The sequence below is a fragment of the Apodemus sylvaticus genome, chromosome 2 (assembly GCF_947179515.1).
Source record: "Apodemus sylvaticus chromosome 2, mApoSyl1.1, whole genome shotgun sequence".
In the NCBI taxonomy this organism is placed as follows: domain Eukaryota; kingdom Metazoa; phylum Chordata; class Mammalia; order Rodentia; family Muridae; genus Apodemus; species Apodemus sylvaticus.
Genome location: NC_067473.1, coordinates 149,876,565 through 149,888,606, shown reverse-complemented (window position 1 = coordinate 149,888,606; position 12,042 = coordinate 149,876,565).

Genomic DNA, 12,042 nt, shown 5'->3' with positions numbered 1-12,042 from the left:
CGCCCGCGACACCGTGCCCTGCCTGACGTGCCCTCCCTGCCTGGCGTGCCCTCCCTGCCTGGCGTACCCTCCCTGCCTGGCGTACCCTCCCTGCCTGGCGTGCCCTCCCTGCCTGGCGTACCCTCCCTGCCTGGCTGGCGTACCCTCCCTGCCTGGCATACCCTCCCTGCCTGGTGTACCCTCCCTGCCTGGCGTGCCCTCCCTGCCTGACGTGCCCTCCCTGCCTGGCGTGCCCTCCCTGCCTGGCGTGCCCTCCCTGCCTGGCGTGCCCTCCCTGCCTGGCGTGCCCTCCCTGCCTGGCGTGCCCTCCCTGCCTGGCGTGCCCTCCCTGCCTGGCATGCCCTCCCTGCCTGGTGTGCCCTTCTTGCTGTACACATCCTCACCTGTCACAGGCCAACCCTGTGTCTCTACTGTTCAACTTGTCTGTTTTTGAATTCTTGTTATTATTTCATTATAGACTTTCTATAATGTAAGGCATTGTGTTCTTAAAGTTCACCCACGTTGCTGGGTTTGGTGGTGCATGCCTTAGATCCCAGCTCCCAGGAGGCAGAGGCAGGTGGATCTCTGAATCTACAAAGTGAGTTTAAGAATAATCACAGGTGTTACATAGAGGTTTACCCATGTTAATATTCAAATTCATTTTTATTACTGAGTAATATTTTGTAAACATACTCTGATATTGACTTCATTGATAATATTTGTGCCTCCAGAGCTTTTTTGTTTATTTACTTTTGTTGTTGTTTTTGTTGTTGTATTGTTGGTTAGCTTTTGGTTGTTTACACTTTTTACTGTTTTCTTTTTCTATTACAAGCAGAGCTATTATGAGCATGACTATACACACTTAGAAGTGTGCCACAATTTCTGTACCTTCAGCTGTAAATATCATGAGTGAACTTACTTTCTAAAGTAAGTTACTTGCACCAGACCTGAAAACAGTACTCCTCAAATAATTCTGTAAAATAGCAAAGGAAGGATCTCTTTGAAATTATTTTTTTTACAAAGCCATATTACCTTAATACCCAGGCCAGACAAAGACCCTGCCCTCCTACCCCAACGCCAAAGAAGAATGAATTGTAGGCCAATCTCACCCTTTACACAAACCAATTCCAACTGGATCAAAACCCTACATGTTAGATCTGAAGCTGAAGGAGCAGTGGGTACACTTCAGCGTGGCTCACCTAAGGACTTCAGAGCAGGACTTTGGCAGCTCAGGAAGTAAGGCCAACAACCAACAAGTGTGAGTTCGTGAAATTCAAATGCCTCTGTACTGCAGAGGATCCTGTTAATTCACTGACAAGGAGTCTGCAAAATGGGAAAGATTCTCTGTCAGATATATCTGACAGAGTATGGGTGTCTATAATATATGAGGCACTCAAAAGGTTAAACACCAATAAAACAGCCCTGTTCCTTAAGTGAGCTAAGAAAACTAAACAGTTCTAAGAAGTACAAATGCCTAAGAGGTATTGTTAAAGTGTTACCTGTCCTTAGCTGTCAGAGAAATCCAACTTAAAATTTCTTTGAAATTTCCCAGTCAAAAAAGCTAAGATGAAACAGAAGAACAAATGTGGAGGCTGTGGGAAATGGAGACTCCTGGAGCGTTTGGTGGTGGGAGTGAAAAATTTGATTAGCTGCTGTGGGAATCAGCATAGCAGTTCCTCAGAAAACTAGAAATAGATCTATCTACCTTATGGCCCAGTGATGGCACTCCTGAGCATAGACCCAAAAGACTATTTCCTGCTATAGACACACATGCCCGCTTATGTTTATAGCTGCTCTATTCACAATAGCTAGGACATGGAAACAACCTAGATGTCTACTAATTGATGAGTGGCAGTGCAGTGCGGTACCTATATACAGTGTGATACCTGTATACAGTGTGGTGCCCGTATACAGTGTGGTACCCGTGTACAGTGTGATACCCATGTACAGTGTGGTGCCCATATACAGTGTGGTACCCGTATACAGTGTGATACCCATGTACAGTGTGGTGCCCGTGTACAGTGTGGTGCCCGTGTACAGTGTGATACCCATGTACAGTGTGGTGCCCGTGTACAGTGTGGTACCCGTATACAGTGTGGTACCCGTATACAGTGTGATACCCGTGTACAGTGTGGTGCCCATATACAGTGTGGTACCCGTATACAGTGTGATACCTGTATACAGTGTGGTGCCCATATACAGTGTGGTACCCGTATACAGTGTGATACCTGTATACAGTGTGGTGCCCGTATACAGTGTGGTACCTGTATACAGTGTGGTGCCCGTGTACAGTGTGGTGCCCGTGTACAGTGTGGTGCCCGTGTACAGTGTGGTGCCTGTGTACAGTGTGGTGCCCGTGTACAGTGTGATACCCATGTACAGTGTGGTGCCCGTGTACAGTGTGGTGCCCGTGTACAGTGTGGTGCCTGTGTACAGTGTGGTGCACGTGTACAGTGTGATACCCGTGTACAGTGTGGTGCCCGTATACAGTGTGGTACCCGTATACAGTGTGATACCCATGTACAGTGGTGCCCGTGTACAGTGTGGTGCCCATGTACAGTGTGGTGCCTGTGTACAGTGTGGTGCACGTGTACAGTGTAGTGCCCATGTACAGTGTGGTGCCCATGTACAGTGTGATACCCGTGTACAGTGTGGTGCCCATGTACAGTGTGGTGCCTGTGTACAGTGTGGTTGAGGAATTTTTGGGTAAATGGATGAATCTGGAAAATGGAGTGAGCCTACACAGACGAAGAAGGACAAACATGTTCTCGCTAACATGCAGCTCTTAATGTAGACGCTTTAGGGTCTCTGTGTGTTTAATCTTGAGTACGTGTAAAATCTGTGGAACTACAAAGGGACCATCAGTGGAAAGAGGTTAGAAAGATTTTAGTGAGGGTAGATATAGCAGGTAATATGAAGGAGAAAATGGAAAGAGTGGGAGAGAGTTTGATGTGGAGAGGGCAGCGGCATGGGTAGGGGGGAGAATTACTCACATCTAAGGATCCTTGTGGAAACCTGTATTGTATAAGCTGCCAGCACGGCAAGACACGTCCATGGGCACTGTGGTAGCTGATCATGGTTGCCAAGTTTATTGAAAACTTAAACTGGGCGCTCCGGGGAGGGATTTGCTTATTCAGATTATTGGAAACAAGAAGACCCGCCATAAATCTGGGCCACATCTTCAGGTGGCACCCTATATGAAAGCATATGGAAGGAGGAAACTTTGCTTTCTGCCTGCTGGGCCTCACTCTTACCAGCAAGTCCGTTTGTCTGTTGCTATGTTGTCCTTTCGTCAGTGTTGGAACCAACTTCCTGGTGACTCCAATCTCAACCGCTGAGACATCCAGCCTTGTGGACTGAACCATCACCGGTGTGAGACAGTGTGGCTGTACCACATGTTGTAATTCAAAAAGAAAACGTGTGTGGAGAGAGAGCATGAGAGAGAGAGAGACAGAGACAGAGACAGAGACAGAGAGACAGAGAGAGAGAGAGAGAGAGAGAGAGAGAGAGAGAGAGCTCCTATTATAGCATAAATGTTGTAGAATAACCAATGACTTTCCAATTGGGTTTAAGGTCTGTTCCACAGAAGGAAACACATGGTGTCTGGTACTGAAAATCTGACCAAGAACTTTTTGCAGGGAAGCTCACAGACCTCATGGGTGAAACTAATACTATCATTTTGCTAAATACATGTAGTATCAAACTGCCCTCTAAATTTGTATCTTTCTACATGTAGATTAGTGCAAATCCCATCAAAGAAATTTCTTTGTACAATTAATATAGAAACTCACAACTGGCCAAAGGGTTGATAATTAGGAAGTATTTATGATTATCCCCGAGGCTTAGGGGCTAACATGGAAGGAGTGGAAAGATTGTAAGAGCCAGCTGTTAGGAGTGACTGGAGCAAAAGCAGTGTCTTCTGGACACGGCAGGCCCTCCGTCTGCACCTTTGAATTTCGCCAGCTGTAGCTGCCTGCACAGTCAGCATTCTAGCATGGGACAGGAAGGAATTCATGAGCCCCCAGCCCTAGCTAAGGGGCTGGGAACAGTCATAGCTTCTGGGGCAGGGAACGTCATTTTACTTTAAGGCTGTGGCCCCTGGTAGACTGACCGTACTTCAGTCACCGGGGTCACCTACTGTGTGACCGGTATCCATGGACAGGATATTTGGAATCAGTGAGTTATTAAACTTTTTTTTAAAAAAAAAAGGATACAGCTTTAAAATGGAGCAGGGAGGTATAGGGATTGATCTCAGAGAAGTTAGGGGGAAGAGTTGGGTGTGAATGTGATCAAAATATATTTTATGAAATTCCCCCCAAAAAATTAATAAACATTTATTTTGTAAAAACTGAGCTACTCTCGGGACTTGAGATCATGAAGAACAATCAGAAGGCAGACAGAGTTGTAGAGATCAGAACATCCAGACATGTAGACACTCAAAGGCACAGACAGCAGCAGGCTCAGCTCAGGCAGGTAGCTAGATACTCAGGGAAAATTAACCCTCTCCTAACCCTCTGGCTAGGACATGATCCGAGAGTCGTCCAGAGTTGCACAGTATTGAGCCTGAAGCCAGTCAGTGGATCAACCTCTCTCTAGAGCCAGCTACCTGTCACCGCTGAAGAGTCACTCAGGTTCCAGGAATATACTTGATACACCACAGCCTCATTCCTTCAGTAGGATGACTAATACCCAAGACTTCTGGAAAGCAAGAAGACAAGTCCTCTGCCTGAAAAGACCCCAGCCTCTGATTGATTCCCACACTCTCATGGGACCTTGGGAGACACACATCCTAAAGCTAAAACATTAGTAGCCCCTGGGGGTACCATCTGAGGGGTCTCAGGAAGGTGAGAAAACCTGCTCAGTTTATAGACTGCAAACTTCAGTGTGGCCAGCAGGGGCCTCTGGTATGCAAAGAAAGGCAGCTGTAAGGTAAAGAAGCTCAGGCAGACGGCAAACACTTGTCTAGTCCAGTCACTGGGCAGTGGCATAGACCGGGATCTCAAGGTCACCCTCATATGCATAGTAAATTGGAGACCAGCCTGAAATATATGAGCTCTTGTATTAAAATAAGTGAACAAGAAATCAGAAAGATCTTAAGTCACCCAGTGAAACACTTCAAAGTCTTAGAAAAATAAGAGCAATCCAAAACCCCAAAACAATAAATAGTAGAAGGAAGGAAGGAAGGAAGGAAGGAAGGAAGGAAGGAAGGAAGGAAGGAAGGAAGGAAGGAAGGAAGATAGGTAGGTACATGGGTGGGTGGGTGGATGGATGGATGGATGGATAGATTAGATAGATAGATAGATAGATGATAGATAGATAGATAGATAGATAGATAGATAGATAGATAGATAGATGGATGGATTAGATAGATAGATAGATGGATGGATAGATCGGGGAAGAAATTAATAAAATGGAGATGGAGAGAACAATACATACACTCAATCAAAGACCCTAAAAACTTCACAAGAAAGTCTTAGAATATCATTTTTCTCTTTCTCTTTTGGAAAAAAAATCTTCATACAATCTACTCTGATAAGTTTCTCCTCCCTCAACTCTTCAAAAATCCTTCCCACCTCCTCCCCCCGCCACCTCCATGGACTTTATTTATTTTTCTCTCTTTAGAAATCAGGCAAGCAAACAAACAACAACAAAAAAATTTTTAATGAGAAAAAACCGCAAAAAGACCACACAGAAACAAACCCCATAAAAGCAAAAAATGATCACTTTCAGCAAAGTGGTAAAACACACAATTTCTCTACAAAGATCTATAGCTTTTCCATACTGACAATGAGAAAGCTTCAGAGAAAGCAGTGCTTCTCAGCCTTCCTAGTGCTGCAACCCTTTAACACAATTCCTCACGTTGTGCGGACACCAACCATAAAATTATTTCATTGCTACTTCATAACTATAATTGTGTACTTATGTGACCCCTGGAAAAGGCACATTCAATCCCCAGGGAGTTGCAACCCACAGGTTGAGAACCACTTATGGTGGGGGTGGGGGTGGGGATAGGGGGATCCTATTCAAATAGTTTAAAAGAAAACGTAGGAATAATCCTAATAAAAGGGTGGAAGTCTTACAAATAAGAATTGGAAGATACTGAAGAAAGATAATTGGAAAAGACACGGCAGACAGCAAGGCCTCCCACGCTCATGTATTGGCAGAATTAATACTATTGTCCTCATCAAAATGCCAGTGGGATTCTTCACAGAATGATTTTTTTTAAAAAAAAAAAAAATCCTAAAATCCCTGTGAAAACACAGACGTGTCCCAAACAGCCAGTGCAATCCTTAGAAAGCACTTCTGGGAAAGAATACCACTGACAGCGGGCGTGCTCGAGCGTGGGCAAGCTGGCACAAGCTCAGCTTGGGGCCGGGGTTAAGGGCACTGGCTTCTCTTGCAGACCCCAGCTCAGTTCCCAGCACCCACTTGGCAGCTCACAGCCACCTGTAACTCCAGCTCCAGGGGACCTGATGTTTTCTGGCCTCCATGGGTACCACACATCCACATATTACACAGACATGCATGCAGGCAAAACACCCATGCACATAAAACAAAAATACATGTTCAATATTTTTAAAAGAAGATCCCAGGTCCAGAGTCAGTGGGTCTCATACACTAAGGAGACTTACACATGTTTCTAGAACGTTGTAAAAACTAGACGTATTTGTGGGACGGAACAATGGCTCAGCAGATAAAAGCACGCACTGCTCCCGCAGAGGATCTGGGTTAGATTTCCGGTGTCTTCATGGCAATCCACAGTTATTTGCAATTCCAGTCCCCGGGGATCTGACACCACCTTTGGGCCTCCAAGAACAATAGACACACACATAGTTCTATACATATACGCAGGTAAACATTCAAACACATTAAAGATAAATACTTCTTCAAAAAAAAACTTGGGTTTTTTTCTATGAATAGTTGGGGCGCAGGGGGGAAGACCTGTAAGCCATTATCTAGAAAGATTGTTTTTAATCCACAAGTTCAACTTATTTAAAAATTCAACTTTTCTGCTTTTTCTCTAGTTTTCTCTGTTTTGAGTGAGTTGTTTGGATACATTACAATTTTATAATGGTAAAATAGAGTTTAGATGAAATCCATAATGTTGCTTGGATTATGGTCTTGCCTTCTATGCTATCGACAGAATTTAGGCTAATACCACCTCGTTGTCATTACTAATATCATTTATTCTTGTCTTCTGTTTTGTTTCTCGTCAGCCTTGTCAAACTATTTCCAGTCCTTTGCAGTGAATACCCCTTATCAGTCATGAGAGGCCAGCCACTTCAAACCCTCCCCACGCACGACTTTTTGTGTCTTTAGTTAATATACATCAAGTAAGTCTAACCTCCGGTAGGTGGGGCATCTCATTTTGGCTTTTAGTTTATTCTTAGGGAAGAGGTGGTGGATACCTTAGCATTTAGTCTTTAGCCATCTTTTGGGAAATACCTGTTCATGATTTGTTTTTGCCAGTTTTTTTAAAAATGGCTTGCTTTGGATTATAATATTAATTTGACATAACTTCAGTCACCTGCAAAGGAAACCTCAGATATGAATTATCCTGATTGACTTAACTGATGTGGGAAGACTTGGTCCAAGTCTGGAAGCATCCTAGGTGAAAGAGGATGTGTCCAAAGAAAGATGATTCCGGGTTTGCTTGCTGGCCTTCCCTTGCACTGAGTTGATCTATCCTGTTGTTGCTTGTTAGGCCAGACCCCCTGCTTACTCAGGCACAAGCTGGGAAACCCCGACTGCCCTCCTTCCTCCCCCCCCCACCCCCCCACCCCCCGTCACTCACACACAGAGAAAATCTCCCACCTGGTAGCAGAAAACTCCAGGCTAATATGTCATCGCTCCCAGTCTCTGTATTTCCGTTTCCAGCAATCCACCCAAGAGTGCCCACCCAGGGGCTGAGTTTTCTACCGCAATCGCAGATCCTAGCTGACACATCATCACTCCTTGCCTAAGGTCTGTAAACGCCCTTGCTTTAGCCTGGATGCTGACTGCCTCCTGTGAGACCGGTAAACCAGATAGAGAGCTGCCTCCTAATAAACCTACATTTACCTGTTTTAAATCTGGTCTAATCTGGCCTATATCTGCATCACTGATAGAGAGAAAAAACATTATTGCTCATGATGCTCCCTTCACTGATATCAGTTCCAGTATCTCCAGGTTTCTATCATTAACTAAGACTCTCCAGGAAGCTTCAAGGTCTTACGCGCCAGATTGGGACTGCTGAGACAGCCAACCTCATGGACTGAGCGACTTAACTACTAGGTTGTCGGCCTCCCCAGGGTGAGACAGCTACCGTGGAGTTACTCTGACTGATGAGAGTTAAATAATTACTGGGTTCACAGTCACTCAGGTGTGAGAAAACTATTGTTACCATTGTAACATAAGCCAAGTTAGTAATATATGTAATTATATATAATATATATTATGTACACATGGGTTCTGTTCCTCTAGACAACGCTGACTGATGCGAATTGAACAGAACAGTATAAGACGCTTCGTGGCGCCCATGGTGCAGTGCAGGCTGCTCTGTGCTACTTAGGCCCAAGTTGGATTTGTTCCCAGTGTTTATCACAGCAACAGAAAGCAAACTAGAACAGACATCAGTAGCAAGAGTGGGGGTGCTACGAGAGTGGGGTGCTGGGATGGACCTGGCCACATCCTTTGTGCCTTGGACTGTTTGAGAAGAAAGGTAGAAGATTTTGGAGCTTTGGGATAGAGAGTCAAGGAGTGCTCAAAGCTTAATGAGCTATTGTGGGACCGTGAAAATAGTACTGATACAATGTGGATAAGGACAGCGGCTCGTCAGCTTTTAAAGGGAAGCTTGAGCGTCCCGGAGACTCTGTCAGGACCCTCTGTGTGATATATCTGGATCTAGAATCATCGGAAGGGAAACCTATGCTTTACTAGGACAACAGATGCTGGTCAGCTGGAGCTGGGGAATTGTCATCATTAAGATTTTCATCATCAAGGCAACGTTCTGGGAGGTATTTCCGGCAGGTTTGCGCAGTCCCACCCCTCCAGCCCTGCCACCCGCCACACGCACGGCTCGTCTCGGAGGCTCAGGCTCCCCCGCACTGCACACCTGCTGGTATCCTTGATGGACACCCCTACAATCATGGCGTCCCCACTGCCGCTCAGGTGGCACCTTCACCAGCAGCCTCCTGGCATTTCTGCATGGACTCTGACCTTGCCACATGATGCTAAACCTCAGTCTGCGACACCTTCAATCCTTCTAAGCCAGTAGCATGTGGGTGACTCTTACACCTTATTTGCCAAGTTCTGCTGACAGGTTGATGTGCAGCCCTGCCCTGATGGACCACAGCTTCTGTGCTTATTATTAAAATCTCACCCAAATTCTGGATTTGAGACCTTTTAAGATGCCTATATTGTAAATAATTTCTTCTGGGTGTCGGACTATTTTTCACTTGCTTGGTATAATTGAAAATTTTTAATTATAATGAAGTTCAATTTGTCAATTTTCTTTTATAAAAATTTTCTAAATTTTTTTGCATTTCATACATGAATACCATATTTATATCATTTCCCCCTCCCTCCTCTCACCTCAAATCCCACCCTTGTTTCCCAGTTCTCTCTTAAATTCATCTCTCTCTGTCTCTGTCTCTGTCTCTGTGTGTGTGTGTGTGTGTGTGTGTAACCACTTAGTGTGGCTCATACGTGCATATTTACAGCTGACCACTTGGGGTTCAATAACCAATCAAGGCACTCATCCCCAGAAGGAACCGACTCTTCCTCTCCCATCAGTCACTGATTTCCTGTAGCTCTTCAGCGACAGCTAGGGCCTTGGGAAGTAACTCCCATCCACGTTGGCATGTCAGTTGGTGTGGACATTACATAGGACTCCTTCAGCCAACCCTATTGTTGAGATATCACGGGTGTAGCATCCCGGCCATGTCTAGAAGAAACTATCCCAACAGCTGGTGTCCCCTGGCTCTTACAGTCTTGCCCCCACTACTAATATTCCCTGAGACTTAGAAGTAGGGGTGTCATTGTCAATGTGTCCATTGAGCCTGGGCTCTCCTGGCCATTTGTTCTCCATATTTTGAGCAGTTGTAGGTCTTTGCAGTTGCCTCTGTCTCCTACAGAGGCAGTGTCTTAGGCGAGTCCTGAGAGCTAGCTTCTCTACTTCAAGGGTGAGCATTTAGAATACAGTAGGTGAATGACAACAGGAGGTTCTCCTCGTGTGTCTATGAGCTCTCCAGCCACATGTAGTGGGGTTTATAGTGCAAGAATCCCCACCTGTTGAATAGGCCTTAATTAGATAACTGTTGTTTTCCCCAAGGTGGAAGTACCCCTACTGAACCTGGGGATCTTACCAGGCCAGTCATTGTCCTGGTTTGCAGACTTCACTGCTGAATAAGACTGTTAATTACTTTTCTCTTTTAGCAGCCTGCATAACGCCTTCAGTTTCTATGAGAGCTAGTCCCCCAGGAGTCAGCTGCAGCTCAATTCATCTAAGTTCCATCTCTGAACAATGTGGTGCCTTCAACAGCAGGGTCTTACATCTGAGTTTGGAGGAGGGCAGCCAAAGGCAATGGCTGTACTGTTTTAGGGGTCTCTTAGACCTCCTACCAACAGCTGGAAGGGAGGTCTCCTTTGCCTGGTACTGGGTTTTTTTTTTTTTTATTAATCTGTGACTCTTTTGAATTTTTACTTTATTATTTTACATCTGTGAATGTTTTGTCTGTATGTCTGGCTGTGCACCACCTGCATATAGTACCTGCAGCGGCTGAGGAGGATGTCAGATCCCCTGGAACAGGAGTTATGAAGGGTCGTAAGCCACCATGTGGGTGCTGAAATCAAATCCTGATTTTCTGCAAGAGCAGCAAGTGCCTTTAGCTGCTGAGCCATCTCTTCATCCCTAGTCTGTAACTCTTGAAGGAGTACTGTCACCCTGTGAACGTGTAACTCCATTGACACTGGGGTACTCTCTCTCTCTCTCTCTCTCTCTCTCTCTCACACACACACACGCACACACACACACAGCCTTTTCAAACATCCTTAGTGTTATTTTTCTCTCCTTCCTATTACTCTCCCTTCTCCCCAGTTAAGCTCCTCCCCCTCCCCCATCTCCCTCTCTCCCTTCACAGCATCTAGACCTACCATTGCCCTCTCAAGAGCTACTGCCTCCCTTCACGGTCCACTTTCCTAGCTTCCTTGTTTGCTTCCAGTGATGTATTTAAATCTAAAATTTCAGAGCTAGGGCCCACAAGTCAGAGACTAGAAGCAGCATGTGTTTCTTTGTGGCTGGGTTACTTCGCTGAGTATGATATTTTTCCAGTTCCATCCATTTACCTGCAAATTTCATGATTTTGTTCTTCTTCACAACTGAATAGGATTCCATTGCGTGAATGTACCACATTTTCATTATCCATTTATCAACTGGGGACATTTAAGTTGTTTGCGGCTCCTAGCTGATGTGACTAGAGCAGCAGTGAGCGCAGCTGAACAAGTGACCCTGGGACAAGCCGCTGTCCTTTGGACACAGGTCAGGAAGTGATCCATCTGGGTCATAGGTATGAATAAGCTATATTTATATATTAGGTTCAGCATTTTGATAATTCTCCACACTGATTTCCAGAGTGCCCACCCACAGTGATGAAGTCTCCCTTTCCCTACATCCTCACCATGATCCTCAGGCATTTCCTTAATCCTTCTGGCAAAAGTAGTTCTAATTTACATTTTCCTAATGCTAAGAATGCTGAGCGCTTTTTAAGGCATTTCTTGACCATTTCTCTTTGAGGTGCTCTGGTCACATCCATAGCCTTTTTTTTGGATTGGACCATTTGTTTACTTGATTCCTTTTGAGTCTTTGCATATTTTATAGTATGTTGTGTTCCTTGTTTCGCTTGCACAGTTACTAATCTGAATGTCTACGAAACATTTTCCAGTTCCAAAGTATAGAAGAATCTTTTATGTTATCTCTTAGACTATTATGATGCTTTTTAAACTTGCATTTGTAGTCCATCTGGAGGTGGCTTTTACCATCATGGGTTCTGGTAGAGGTTAAGAGTGTTCCTCTGAAGTCTCTTT